Source organism: Macrotis lagotis, chromosome 7, assembly GCF_037893015.1.
Source record: "Macrotis lagotis isolate mMagLag1 chromosome 7, bilby.v1.9.chrom.fasta, whole genome shotgun sequence".
Lineage (NCBI taxonomy): Eukaryota > Metazoa > Chordata > Mammalia > Peramelemorphia > Peramelidae > Macrotis > Macrotis lagotis.
The window spans coordinates 124,119,773-124,135,896 of NC_133664.1; the positions used below are offsets into that span (position 1 = coordinate 124,119,773).

The window sequence follows — 16,124 nt, forward strand, 5'->3', positions numbered from 1 at the left end:
GCACAAAAATCCACCATATGATGTTATGATCAATGAGAAGAACTTGAAATCCAAATATTAAATGGGCCTTTTTTAAAAAATAAAATAGTTTTGTTTTAATTAGAGGTAATAGTCTTTGCTCTTTCTTCAAACTCCACAGTTCTTTCTCTGGATATAGGTGGTATTCTCCATCCCAGATATGCCCAAATTGTCCCTGATTGGTGCATTGATGCAATGAGAAAGTCCATTACTATTAATCATCACCCCCATGTTGCTCTTATGATGTACACTGTTCTTGTTCTGCTTATCTCACTCAGCATCAGTTCATGCAGATCCTTCCAGGATTCTCTGAATTCCCACCCCCTTCTGGTTTCTTTTTTTTATTAATTTTAATATTTTATTTGTTTTCCAATTATATACAATAGTAATACGTATCCATCATTTTTGAAAGGCTCTGAATTCTACAATTCCCTCCTTCCTTCCCTCCCCCCCCCCACAGGCTATCTGCCATATCTACATTGTTTCCATGCCATACATTGATTTATATTGAACATTATAAGAGTAAACATAAGAATAAACAAAAAAACCTCTCCCCCAAGAAGATGAGAAACCTTAAAAATAGAGAGATAAATAAATGTACTTCAGTCTGTGTTCAGATTTCAATGGCTCTGTCTCTGGGGTGAGTTGCTTTCTTTATCATAAGTCCACCAGAGAAGTTGCTTCAATATTTTTCCCTCAGTTGCTATTACTAGCTGTACCTTCACTCTAATTCTCCACACTCTCATTTACACTTCTCTCTCTTCTTTCATCCTGGCCCTGTCCAAAGGTGTGTTGAATCTGAGTACCCTCTCCCTTGATCTTCCCTCTCTTCTGTCACTTATTCTCCCCTTCCCTCCCCCTATTCACTCTCTTTCTGTCCCTTTCCTCTCATCCTTCTCCAGGGCAAGATAGATTTCCTCATCCAATTAAGTGTGTATGTCATTTCCTCCCTGAGCCATTTCCCATGAGAATGAAAGCTCATTCATTCCTCCTTACCTTTCCCCCCTCCACTCCAATGAAAAAGCTTTTTCTTGATTGTTGTGTGAAATCTCTAAGCTTCTTCTTCATCTCCTTTTACTTCCTCCCAGTACTTTCGCCCAACACCCATTGACTCCATCCCTTTACTACATCATACCATTATATTCCACTCCTTCCTGTGCCCTGTCTATATATGCTCCTTCTAACAGTTCTTATAAATGAGAAAGTTCATGAGTTATCAATATCTTCTTCATTTACAGGAATACAAGCAGTTCAACATCATCAAGTTCCTTTTGGTTAGTCCCTTTCTTCCACTCTCTCTATTGTTCACCAGAGTCCTGTACTTGGAGATCAAACTTTCTGTTCAGCTCTGGTTGTCTCAATAGGAAAGTTTGAAAGTCCCCTGTTTCACTGAAAGTCTATTTTTTCCCCTGAACAAGGATGTTCAGTTTTGTTGGGTAATTGATTCTTGGTTGTAAACCAAAATCTTTTGCCTTCTGGAATATCATATTCTAATCCCTACGAGGCCTTAATGTAGGTGCTGCCAGATCCTGTGTAATCCTGAACTATGGAGCCTCGGTAGTTGAATTTTTTGTTTCTGGCAGCTTTTAGAATTTTCTGTTTGATTTGGGAGTTTTGGAATTTGGCTATAATATTCCTGGAAGTTTTTCTTTTGGGATCTCTTTCAGGGGGTGACAGGTGAATTCTCTCAATTTCTATTTTACCTTCAGCTTCTAGGATCACAGGGCAATTTTGCTGTATTATTTCTTGGAAAATGAAGTCTAGACTTTTTTCCTGGTCTTCACTTTCAGGTAGCCCAATAATTTTGAAATCCTCTTTCTTTGATCTGTTTTTGAGGTCGATAGTTTTTTTCCAATGAGAGATTTCACATTTTCTTCTAATTTTGGCTTTGTTTGGAAGAGTTTAATTTCTTACTGATTTCTTGAAAAGTCATCAGATTCCTTTAGTTCCATTTTGCATTTGAAGGAGTTATTTTCTTTAGAGCGTTTTTTTATTTCCTTTTCCAGCTGGCCAATGCTGCTTTTTAAGGCATTCTTCTCCTCAGTTGCCTTTTGTTTTGCTTTCTCCATTAGGCCTAAACTGGTTTTTAACATATTTTCTTCAGTATTTTTTGTATATCTTTCACCAAGCTTTTGATTTAGGTTTCATGATACTTCTGCATCGCTCTCATTTCTCCTCTCAGTTTTTCCTCCACCTCCCTTAATTGCTTTTCAAAGTCTTTTTTTGAGCTCATCCATAGTCTGAGCTCATTTTCTATTTCTCTTGGAGGTTGTGGATACAGAAACTTTGATTTTGTCATCATCTGAGCATATGTTTTGATCTTCCATGGAACTAAAGTAATTCTCTATGATCAAATTCTTATTTTTCTGTTGTTTACTCATTTCCTCAACCCAAGACAGTACTTCCAAGGCTTTGGGGTTGTTTATTTTTTTTGAACACTCCATTGGGACCTTTATTCCTCCAAGGTCTTATGCTCTCTAGTCTGTGCTTTGATATGTAGATGACCACAGCACTACCCTCTGCCCTGTGGCTATAAGGAGAGATCCAGCTCGGTTCTTTAGTATGGAAGCCCAAACTGCAATATGTGAGTATAGGCAAACAGCAGAGGCCTACCCCATGTAGAGCAGAGAAGTTTCTGCAGACTTCCCTTACAGTCTCTGGGGGTGCTGCTTTCTCCAGATTCTTGCTGCAGATTATGAGGCCAGTGCTCCCTCACTCCACACTTACCCAGGTGCAGCAGAGTTCTCTCACCACCCCTTCAAGTTGTAGCCAGTGATCTCTGGGCTGCTCTGGGCTGGGCTGGGCTGCACCACTGCTTTTTTTCCAACCCCAGTCCTGGTGAAGCACACCTTTCCTGTGAAACTTCCAAGTTATCTTGGACTGGGAAAATAATGTATTGCTGTGGGTTCTGCCCCTCTAAATTTTGGCTACAACCATCCTTTTTTTTTGGGGGGGGGGGTTGTGGGGTTGGAGTTCCCAGGAAATGTTCCCTTCATGTGGCCATCTTGGCTCCATCCCCCTAAAATGGGTCTTTTTGATGGTAAAAAAAAATGAGGATTCATAATTTTAGGACAATTTTGTTAGCTACAGATTCATTTCTCACTACCCTTTTACTAATATAACTCTTAGAAAAGAATACAAAACTCATTGGCTTTCTCCATGTTACTGGTTCTTTCCCTTGATATTTATACTGCTTTACCGATGTTTCCATGCGAAGATTCTTTATTTTACTTTCTTGCTATTTTTGACACTGTGAATGATTATCTACTTGTGTCTCTTTGTCTCCCTACGAGCCTCCTAAGACTTCTCTTACAGCTTCTTTTCTATATTCACTGACTCTTCTGCCCCTTTTACTCTGTTTTTCACAAAGTTTTGATTTCTCTTTATACCATCTCCCTTGATTATCTCAGACCTTCACTCAGTTTCAATTGTCATATCTACATGAGTGACTTCCAACTATTCTGTCCTGAGCCTTGATTTATTTCCCAAGTTCTAGACTAGATTCCATTAAGCAACTCAGACATTTCTCTCCTCCCTTTTCTCTACCTTCTATGTCTTACAAACTGAGTATCTTACTGGTAAGTTCAACATGTTTAAATCCAAATTAACCAACTGTCCTCCAAAACCTATTCATTCATTTTTTTCTATCATCTTTCCAGACAGGCATAGTTATTGTCTTCAAAACTCATCTTTGTGTAATTCTTCATTATGTTAGAAAACAGTAATTTTGTTCATTCACAACTCTTCTAACAGTCTTCCCTTTCTTGACATTCTCACATTCACAGTCCTGAAGCAGAATTTCATTATTTTTTTATTTGAACTACTGAAATAGCCTCCTTAGTTGTTGCTTATTATCCAGTGCACCTTACATATCTCTTTCAGGTGATTTTTCCAGGTACAATTACATCATTCTGTTATTTAGAATACTCTAATGATTTTTTTTTCACATGTGTAAATTGTCTACATTTTACATTGTCTATCAATTAGAAACCAAAGTTCTTTAGACTCTTGCTAAAGACTTGCTATTCAATTTATCAAACACAACTTTTGATTACTGCTTAAATTCATCTACTCTGTGCTCCAGTAATTGCATCCTCAAATGCATCTTGTATTTTCTCAATTCCATGCATTTGTTTATATAAGCAACCTGAAATCATTTGCACCATTTGATATCCCACCCATTCTTCAAATTCTCCACCAATAATTTCTACACTAAAATACTACATTGATGACCTCAACATTAAACATGACTCCTCTTTCTCCCTCACCCCATATAGTCAATCAGTTGCTGAATCTTATTTTTACCTCCACATTTATATCTTATCCTTTTCTCTTTGCTCATGAGCTAATGCATTTTTTCAGTTCCTCATCATCTCTGGCCTAGATTATTGTAATAGAGTTTTAATTATTTTTCCTGCCTTAAGTATCTTTCCACTAAAGTCCTTTATACTGTTGCCATTTTTTTTCTTAGAAAATAGGACCATTTTACTCCCCCATTCAATAAATTACAATAACTCCTTTTTAAAGCCCTCCCTAACATGAATCCATTATTGGACATTATTTTCCTTTTCACTCTCTGCAATCAAACCAAACTGACCTTCTCTCTTTTACTAATAAATGATGATTCATTTCCTGCTTCCTCACCTTTGTGTTGGCCATTCTGGAAGCTTGGAATGCAATTTTTCCTTACCTCCATTTCACAGAATCCTTTTCTTCCTATAAGATACAACTCAATTATCACCCATATGATGGTTTTCTATTGTTAGAGTCTCCCAAACTACTTTATATTTAATGATTTTTTATTTAGTAGTAAGATTCTTGTGATTAGGGAATATTTTTTAATCAAAAAATTATATCCAAAGTGCCAAGTAATGTGTGGCACATAATAAGTTAATTGATTATAATTACTTCTTGGAGTTTGAAACTACTGGCCTTACCTTTTGTTACTTCTCTAAGCATAATCATTTTAACCCTAAGCTTCATAAATATTGATTATATCATGTTTACACCTTCTGTATTCTGCTATAGTCAATTTTGTTTTTATTGTTGCTCTTGGTCAATCATTTCAATTGTGCCTGACTATGTGGCCCCATTTGGGGTTTTCTTGGCAAAGAAACTGGAGTAGTTTGCCATTTCCCTCTCCAGCTCATTTTACAGATCAGGAACCCAGGAAAACCTTTAAATGACCTGCCCAAGATCACACAGCTAGGACGAGTGTGAGGTTAGAGCTGAATTCAGGAAAATGAATCTTCCTTACTTTAGATACAACACTCTACTCACTGCACCATCTAGAAACCCTGCCAGTTTTGCGATATAGCTATTTATTTACATGTTTTGTCTTTCCTAGGTCTTAAGTTCTTTTAGAGCAGGGCATCTTATTCTTTCTGGGTCTTTTAAGACCACATGCAGTGTTTTATACACAGCAGGTATTTAATAAATGCTTGTTTGTTTGTTAAATTAATGAATCAATGAGATGGATAGAAATAGACTCGATCCTCCATGGGCAACAGAGCATTTTATTCATTTTAATTAAGGATTTACTAATTTATTAATCATTATTCATAGCAGGTGGTAACCTCCCATTCCTAATGCCGCAGGCCCAGGAATCACTTAATGTCACTCTGTAGAGTTGGGTTCTAATACTTTACAATGACATTTATAAAATTAATGAGATAATTGTTGTTGTTGTTGTTTTTAATTGCACTTTGAGTTTCAGAGAAAACTTCTATAGAGATATAGGGATTTACTATGCAGGCTCTAACTGCTTATCTTGCTGTGTTCTTATATTTGTTTTCTTATAAAAAAGGGTGCATTTTAGCCAATAAATTTTATCTATAGTTTTTCCTGCAGCTTATCTCTTTAGTGCATTTTGTAGTTTACTACAACTCTGAGCTCAGATTTCCCTTTATTTATTGACTTATTTACAAGTAGCGATGGAGAACTGGCAAAAAAGCACTTTGTCTACTGTTTTGAAATCTTTTAACATAACAGACTTCTTTCTACAACTTGTGAATCAAGGAGGTTGAAACTTGTATTTTAAGGGATTTTTTTTCTTTTGACTCATCTTAGCCAGAGTGTTTGATGTAATATTTTTGCTTAATAATGGATTTTTGTCAGGAGCTGGCCTCTTGGAAATTTGCCTATTAGCAACTTAGGTTTCTAAGGCGTGATGTCACTATTTTACAAACCTGTGATTCTATAGGTGAGCAAACTTCCCTCTACCAATGTAGATCCCATCTCACTTATAAGGTAGTGGTCTGAGACTCAACAAGGTTAAATGACTATTTTAGCAAAAAATAGTGAGGGAGGTAGCATTTGGAATTTGGACTCCCAATCATGGTCAAGTAATGCCCTCAATTCACTGTACGGTATTGCCTCATACTAACCTGAATTTACTTAATCTTGACTGACCAATTAATGCATATTAAAATACATACATAATATAAATAAACAATTCATGCTAATTATATGCATTCCCTTGGGAGAAACAATTCATTAACGAATAAATCAGGACAAACTGGTTAATGAATCTATTACTTTGCATTGTAATAGAATGTAAGCTCCTTGAGATCAAGGATTAGTCTTTATTTTGTCATTGAATTCCTAGCATAGAAAGCTTATGCTCTTAGGAGTTTGTTGTATTACATTGGTTTAGTTTGTACTGTAGTCAGTCAATGGATCATTGAACATTTATTAAGTATCTGCTGAATGTCAAACACTATGTTAAACTCTGACTTTATAAAGAAAGTCTGTCCTAGATCTGGAATCACAAGACTTTAGTTTAAGTCTTCGCTGTCACCTAGTATCTTTGTCACTTTAAATGAGATATTCAGGGCTTCAGTTTCTTTATCTATAAAAATTGAGATTGGCTTTTTAGTTCACCTCCAGCTCTGAATCTAGAATTATCTTTAACCCAGAGTACATTTGGGTATATAAACCTCTTTTCAATGTTTGGAAATTCTTCCCCTGGAAACACATAATTTATCAGTTCAGTTATTCCTTGTTAAAATAAAACTGTCAGCATGGCAAGGAGCCATTGCTACTGATTAATCTGTATAGATTAGCCTTTTGTCTTGGAAAGTGTAACTTTGTAGCTTGGGTTACATTTCAAGCAGCAATGAATTTGTTGCTCCCATTTAGGTGGATGACAGAATGGCTATGTATGCTGATATATTCTAGTGTTTTCCTAGTCACGCCTTGTGTGAATGGAGAGAGACAGCCACAGAGAAACAGTCATATATCTAACTGCAACTAGAAATGTATATCAATTCCAGAGGCATGCAATTCCCCATTCAACGCTTTCTACACCTTTGCTTCCAATTGAAGATTGATGGCTGGATTTTGAACCTTTCACAATCCTCCCAAGGGTCCAACTCCTTTTTGGAGTGGCTTCCTATGGTTGAGTAGCTAAAACAAATCAAATGGGAACTTTTATCTTTGGTTCCAATTCAGTTTTGATTCAGTCTGCTTGTCCCTATAGAAGCAGTTAAGCTATTTAAATGTCATTTTAAGAAGGAAACTTTGGCACAGAAAGATCATTTAACTTGTACAGAATTACCCAGCATGTCAGAGGCTAATCTGGGATTTGAATCCTGAGTCAGCTGCTAAGCTTACAGAACATGACTTCCACTTTGATATGGTATTAGTAGCCAGTGTGTCAAAGTCTACCTGTTGATTTCCCATCAATGGTTTCTCAAAATGCTTCAACTCTCATAGCTTCTTTGCCTTCTCCCTTCCAGCTGAGTGATTTTCACACATTCATCTGTGAAGATCTGCCAACAACTTCTTGTTATTCAGTTATGTCTGACTCTTTGTGACCCCTTTTGAGATCCTTTATTTCATCCCTCCCTCCCTCCCTTCCTCCCACTCTTTTCCTTCTTCTCCCTCTCCCCTCCTTCCCTCTCTCCCCTCCCTCTCTCTTCTTTCCCTCCCTCCCTTCCTTCCTTCCTCCCTCCCTTCTTCCCTCCCATCCTCCCTCTCTTCCTTCCATCCTTCCATCCTTCCTTTTTCTTTCTTCATTTATTTATTTAAGAATTTTTTAAAATAATTATTTCATAATGCTGTTGCAATTGCTGTTAGTGTTATTGTTGGAAAGAATTGCAGGATGTCTTAGCTACTGGTCCTGGAATATGTGGACCAAGGTCCATTGCATAAAGTCCCCTGAGAGGATACACAATGAGGCTAAGGGAAAGCTCCAGAATAGGAAGTCTGTTCCATAACTGACCAGGGAGTTACTAATGGGGCAGTGTCTTTTAGGGCTGGAATTGCAGAATAAAAATATTTAATTTCTCATTCAGCATATCCATGAGATCATAGGATTCTGCATTTAGAGCCAGAAGGAACTTTGGAGATTATCCAACCCAAACACCTACATTTATAGAAGAAGCCAGAGAGGTAAAGAAGCTTGCTCAAAGTCTTACTATTAGTAAATAAGGAAGCTGAAATTTCAACACTTTTCTGAAATTCTAAACTCATTGCTCTTTCCACAGTAACATGCTACATCCAATGTATCTTCTCTGGGCAGCTTAGTTTAGTTCTGATAGTTGTGTAATAGGTATCGGTTCTACTATATTACATCTTCTCATCTTCCTTCCTTCCTTCCTTCCTAATTTCTTTGAAAATCAATAAATTTAGGAATAATTTTTCCAGTAGATAATATGGAAGCTGAAAATTATCCAGACTCACATATTCATAGCTGGAAGGAATTTCAGAGACTACTTAATTCAACTCTTCTAATTTATAAATGAGGAAGGTGAGGCTGAAGAAGATTAAGTGACTTGACTAGAGTTACACATCTGAAATCAAATATGGGACATGAACCCTGCATGATTTTATTTGAATCCAGATCCACAGTGAATATGTTAAAGAAGAATTGTCTTTAATATGATAGGCTTACAGGATCAGAATTTAAAATTATTACAGAATCAAAAGATCTTCTAATCCAACTATTTTCCTCTGTAGGTCGTCAGCTTGCCCATGTGGAAACTGAGACCCACAAACGTAAAGTGATTTGCTGAAAATTCTATTCAGTTAGCAAAACAGCAGAGATGAAGTAAGAACAGAGGATAGTGGACTTCAAATCAAGATTTTTTTTCCCAATAAGCTTCATCATACCACACTGAATTTCATGGTCTAAATTCTGAAAGATATTTATCAAGATTCAAGGGTGAATATGAATGCTTTTTGTGTTTTGTTGCCTTTTTTTCGTCTTTATGTTCCCTCCAGATATCTTGTTAAAGAAATACTTGTTATTGTAAGTACCTACTCTGCAGTGTTTCCTTATGAATTTTTCATAAAATTGAAGTCATAAAGGGAGAGGCAGCGGCATTTGAAGCTGATTAAAGAAAGGAAGTAACAGACTGTGAAACTTAAATAAGAAAGTTAGACAAAATTCTCTATTGAGATAAAATGAGTTGCCAAAGTGATTAAATTACCGTTGCCCTATTTAGAGTTTCTTCTTTATGACTTTCTTCCCTGTACCCTCCTATGATGTATATTAACAGCATGATCATTCTGAGAGAAGACAAAAGTTTCTTTTTAAGATAAAACCAGTAACAATAACCAAAAAAGAATATCTTCCAAATTTTAAAGATCCTCTAATTTCAACTTTTGAGTAGCGCTTCAGAGCTCTGTGGTAGATAATTCAGTCTCTGATAGTCAGCAAATGCTTTTTGAACACCTACACAGTGTTAAACATTGGGACTTGTAAGGAAAGGCAAAAAGCAGACCCGGATAGAAAGGAGTTCACAGATTAATGGAGGAGACATAATATGCAAACAAGTATGTGCAAAGAATATATAGATACAGGTTAAATTGGAGAAAATCAACAGTAGGAAAGTGCTAACATTAAGGGACATCAGGGAGATTTCTTTAGAAAAGGTGAAATTTTAACTGGGTCTTGAAGGAAGACAGAAGGAAAGAAGGAAAGAGGTAGAAATAATGAGATAGAGTGACAGACAGACAGACAGAGAGAGAGAGAGAGAGAGAGAGAGAGAGAGAGAGAGAGAGATTAATTCCTTGCATTGAAGGCATCAGGGAAGACAATAGATATAATTACCATTTTAGCTAGAACCAACAGAGTTTTGGACAGGAAAGGAATAAGTAGTAGTTGCCTGATTTTGAGAAGTAAGATTAGGTAAGCTTAATTTTTATTTTCACTCCTGAAAATGTGAATCTTTTGAGATTAAGTATTTTATAATTCTATTTAAACACTTTGAATAACATTTGCATTTACTAACTTACTGACATACACACAATTTATTTTAGGGAGGTTTTGATTTTTGACCTGTGATTTTTTTAGTGTAGTAGAAACTCTTTTATGGAAATACCCACATTAATATTTGAAAATTTGTCTGTGAATAATAATTTTAGAAGTTGAATGGAAACAGGTTAAATGATTCATTCATGGTCATACAATATGTACATATCAGTAGTGGACCCAGGTCTTCCTTACTCCAAGAATTAACTACTATTTTATTTGTCAATGAAAAAAGTTAGCAAAAAAGTTAATAAAATGACAAGTTTTACTATTTCTGCACCATGTAGACATTGCTTTCTTTGGTTGCTTATATGAAGAAATGATTTATTCCTGGCATCTATGTCCCTTCTCAGCAAGCTGAACTGCTTTTTGTATGCATTACAGATTTTTAAGCCAAAGTTTTTCAAAAGGGATGCAAATGTATTAATGCTAAGTGTATTCTGAGTGTATCTTACTTATTTTACTATGAGAAGAATAAAAAATTAAGACCTTATGGATTTCCTTTTTTTTTTAGGGAAAAATGGAAGAAAAAATGAAAACAAAAGAATTACAAATTATGATAACCAACAACCGAACTCTGCTAGGGTTTCTCCCACTGTCATACATCCTTAAAAATACATTTTGGGCTGTCTTATAAAATATAATTGACTTGAAGAAAAAGAAGGAAATAAATACACCAAGATCTCAATGCCAAGCTACCTCAACCTAGATTGATTGCTAGAAATTGCTTCTATCTAATAAATAATGTGTGCATATTTAGGAATGTAGCAGAAGATCATGATGTTATGATTGTCTCATGACTTAAGTGGTATCAAATAACTGATCTCCCTCTTAGCATTCACAGAGAGAATTAGCTTGACTAGGGGCAGCTGTGTGGCACAATGGCTAGAGTATTGACCTTGGAGTGATCTGAGTTCAAATCCAGTCTCAGATGCTAGACACTTACTAGCTGTATGACCTTGGGCAAGTCACTTAATCTCATTGTCCCACTCCACAATCCCAAAATGAATTAGATTGACTAAAGTCTCTATCATTTTCAGAGTTTGCCTGATCCTTGACCTGCCTGCATTATAGACATTAGACTCCTTGCTTGAATGAAATTCATATGAATTTATTGCTGTAGTCTACACACCCTGTACTTGATAAAACTATATTGTTTTCTTCCTTGGATTATTCTTCTAGACGATTGACACTGAGAAAGTCATTCTTTCAAAAGTCTAATTAGCATAATTTCATACCTGGTTCCCATCATTGACCTTACTAGTTCAGGTCAGGATTCCAACTCTTCCCCAGATAAGCCACCCCTCCCCTTAATATTTCACACTCTTCCAAGATATCAAGGACAATATAAGTGCCTAAGAGACTGAGATATAAATTCATACAAATTTACATAGGTGTATAAGGAATCACAGGGATAGAAAATTTTTGAGTTTAAATATTATTTGGACATTTTAGCTCAACAATCATAAAAATAAAAATAAAAATCTGCCTGTAGAATATTTCCTAAGTAAGAAGGAGAACATATTGGTATAATATTGGTTCATACTGTTTCCAAACAAAGGTAGTTCCTAATCTGTATCCAAGGTCCAAAAATATAATGTTGGTTAGTTTATCTTTCAGCATTTTCAGTTATGACAGAGCTACTTAAAATTACTAATTGATAGGGAAAGTCTCCATCAATGCAATATCAATCATATGATTGTAGGAATAATAGATTTGAAGATAGAGAACCAGAGTTAAAATCATGCCTTTGTCACTGATCCCTTGTAGTATTATAAACAAGTCACACGTTTTTTCAACTATAAATTTAAGGAATTTAGATAGATTTCTTTTTAGATTTTTTGCAAGGCAATGGGGTTAAATGACTTGCCAAAGGCCACACAATTAGGCAAATATTAAATGCCTGAGGCCTGATTTGAACTCCAGTACTCCTGATTCCAGGGCCTTTGCTCTATTCACTGCACCACCTAGCCACTCCGGGAGTTTAGATAGATGACCTTGATGATATCTTCCTGAATTAAATGTGAGATTCTTATTATGAACTTATTATGAAATTATTAACCCAGGTACCAGCTGGAGTGCATTCACCCAAAGACTGTATTCTTTCCTGATTCTTCTACTAATAATGCTGTAAACTGCAAGCCAATGACAAATGTAGGCCCTAGCAGTAGCTTTGAATATCCTCTAGAAATCTGATATTTGACTAAAAGGAGTTTGCTTAACAATCTCCAAGAATATTAAAATTGGTGATCAAAGTTCTTGATTATATATAACACTTAATAACTTAACTAGATGTATTATCCTGGACAAATAATTCAGTCTTTCAGAACCCTACTTTTTTTTCATCAATAGAGTAATAAATCTTATAAGAATTGTGAGGAAACCACTTTCTATACATTTAAAACACTATCTAAACAAGTTGCCATTTTTATCCCGTTTTCATTCTCCCATAACAACTTCTCTTCATACTGAATGACTGATTAGTAATTCTATTAATATCAATTCTTAAAGCCTATCTCATGAGCTAATAATAAAAATAATTGTAGCTTAGTAGTATTCTGAAGTTTTAAGAATGTTTTCCTCAAAATAATTCTGATTTATGGATCTCAAGTAAAAATCCCCTTAATTGAAAAGATGAAGAAACCTATTCAAAGAGAGCATGTATCTTGCCCATTGCCATACAATTAATGTGAGAACTAGGACTTGAACTCAATGTCTCCTGCCTCTAATCTAATTCTCTTGATCTACGTGACACATGGTGGTGAAGGATCCTATGATGCTGTTAGTTTTCCTTCCTTGGACCTTGTAGATAGGTGAATTGGCTGAGTCCTGAGGCCAGACTGCTATTGCTAAGATGAAAATTTCATAGTTACATAATCTAGAGAAAAAATATATAGACAAGGAATCAGACATATGCCTTTTGACAAATAAAATGCCCCCTTCATTTCAGTTTCTTCTGTCCAAAGGGAATTATAACACTTATTCTTTCCTATGGATATCATAAGATTGTGAATCCAACAATGAAGTGGTGATGATTAAACCTCCAAATCAATAAATAACAATCCAATACATGAGTGCATGGCAGATCTTTGAATTCTTGTGGGGAGATCATAATATCAACTCAGATGGTACCTCTTTTATAATTTAGTAAGAGTCCTTTTAAATTGTCCAAGATTTAAAAGACCAAGTGGTTTTCTGAGTAACATATAGCTAGTGGTAGAGGCTAGATTTGAATCCAGATCTTCCTGACTCCAAGTTCAACTCCTATCTTTATGGAACAGTGATAATGAAAGAATAATGACATAACTATAAAGTGTCATTATTCTATTTTCAGCCACTGAAAGAATCTACTGTATCATTTTCATTCCAAGCTATTATGATTTTCATTATGTTTCTATCACAACTATTCTTAGACAAGTCATTCAGGTTGGTTAAGTATGTTGTAGCTTTTTCTCCCGAATATTTATCTACAAATTGAAATAGTAAATTACTTTTTTCTTGTTTCTAAAGTATTTGCTTTTTGTCCCTTTCATATTTATCATTAAAAGTACCCTATAAATAATCTCATAGAATGAAAAATGAGAGGGGGATTCTCCCTGCCTCAATAGTCATATTATCACAATTTCTAGTGTTATTTCCTCCCTTTGCACTTCTCCTATCATCCCTCCAATTGTAAATGATCAAAGGACATTAAAAAATTCAACATCCAAAATTATTTATTGGATGCTTAATGAAAACTTATCTAATCTTGGAAATCTTTGAAATCACTTGTAGGACAGCCAAAAAGAAAGCAGAAAGCAACCATCTCTGATAAATTCTCAGGGAAGTAAATTTAGTAGACTGTAATTTATATTTCATGGTAACTCTTGAAAAGTTCAAAATTTTTCTTAAATTATTTCTTATTAGTGGCTTCTATTTTGTTTTCTTTTCAGTTATTTTAAAACACTATTTTATGTGAATTATGTATAAATATATATACACAGTGAATATATATTAGTTTTAACCATAGATAAACAAAGAATATATTCTTACATATGAATAATAAAAATCAGTGATTATAAGAATGAGAATTATATAATTCTTTAGATTAAAGGAAAAAAAACTAATTTAGTGCTTCCTTACCTACCCCAAAAGTTCATTTCATTTAATAATATGCTCTGCTCCTTTTAAATTCCCTTTTCTATATGTTTATGTATAAATGTGACTTCAGATATATGTATAATATATATAAATAAATAGATATGTAGAGATATATAGATATACATATATATATATGTATATTTCTTGAAGGTTAGATGATACTAAAAATAAGAGACAGACCTTATAACTGGGATCTTTATTTAGAGTCCATGAAACAAACTTATGGACCCCAGGTCTAGAATCCTAGCTTTTGGTATACATGCACAACTGTATTCCAATATAATTTGTTTCCTTTTAATCCTATGCATTTTATGGTATACTTTTCAAAACATTATTCTGAGGAAGGGATTCATAGTCTTCATCAGACTACCAAAAGATTTCATTAAATACACAAAATTTAAGAATCCTCCATCTTTTCTAATTCCTTCATTTTACAAATGAGAAAACTGAAATCTAGAGAAATGAAATATCCAAATTTCAGTACTAATAAGTAGCACAATCAGGAATGTCAAACACAGACCTATTAACAAGTCTAGGACTCTTCCAAGTACCTGAAATTAGTGTCTGATAAGATTGTTGCTAATTAAATAATTAATGACTTACAATGGTTAAATAATGGAAGTGAATGGAATTGTGAATAGACTATTAGCAACGGAATCTGGAAACCTTGGGTTCAATTCCTGTCAAATAATAGCAAACAATTACATAGCACTGAAGTTTCATAAATAACTTCAAATCTATATTATCTTACTTGATTCTCACAATAATTCTGTAAGGTAGTTGCTATTAAAATGACAATGATAATACCTGTAGCAATACCTATGATGCTCAGACACAATGCATATTTTTAAAAGCACTTTGTAATTTTTTAGCCCTATAATCACCAGTTATAATTGCTCCAATACGTTTCTTTTTTGATATTTTCTTTGAGCTGCCATCCAGATTTGCAGTTTGAACTTGCATATAAGCATATGCAAAAAAGAAAGAAAGAAAGAAAGAAAAGAATTGATTGGATTGAAGTATAATGCATACACACAATGTTATTTAATTTTAACGCAGAATTTTGGCTCTGATATTCAGAAACTGACTACCAACATAGCTACAGAAGATAATTTTGGGAGCAGGATATATCAGAAAACAGAATATATCCTTCAACCAATTTTTATTCAATAATAATGACAGACCTCACCCTTTCCAAATCTTAAATCTTGCAGGATTTATCTTAGTATTTATTTGTATTTTTATAGTCTGATTGATATATTGTCATTGATTTATTTCCCACTGACATCTTTGCTAAAAGTATGTAATTTCCACTAGCATTGCTATTTAGCCAGGTTCTGGAGATAGGAGAACTAACTAGCAGAAGAGTTCGATGATAGTCATAATTGCTTTTCTATTCAGGTCACTTTGTGATCAAGGCTCTGTATGCTTAATTTCCAAGTTGCAGTTCAGAGTACTAGGTTGGACAAGATAAATTAAAGAGTCTTAATCAGCCATTAGGAGATAGATACAGAGTACATTTTTTAAAAAGTAAAACATTAAATTGAGTTTTATTCAGTTTTGTGATTGCTTCACTTCTTTGAGGAAACCTTTGTCAGATGAAGAATAGTCCTAGGGATCTCACACTAACAAAGCTGACATTTTAATGCATCACCATTTTTAAAAGGAGGAAAAGATGGTAATATCTTTTAAAAGCTGTATTACTAAC

The 16,124-nt window shown here is 34.6% G+C and overlaps 1 protein-coding gene and 1 long non-coding RNA gene across 2 annotated transcripts in view; one reads left to right on the plus strand and one right to left on the minus strand.

Moving 5' to 3' along the window:
• Positions 1-16,124, plus strand: part of GRM8 (glutamate metabotropic receptor 8) — a 959,071-nt gene that overhangs the window by 771,614 nt on the left and 171,333 nt on the right. The gene's annotated exons all lie outside the window — the stretch shown is intronic.
• Positions 1-16,124, minus strand: part of LOC141492986 (uncharacterized) — a 66,520-nt gene that overhangs the window by 28,303 nt on the left and 22,093 nt on the right. The window lies entirely within an intron of this gene.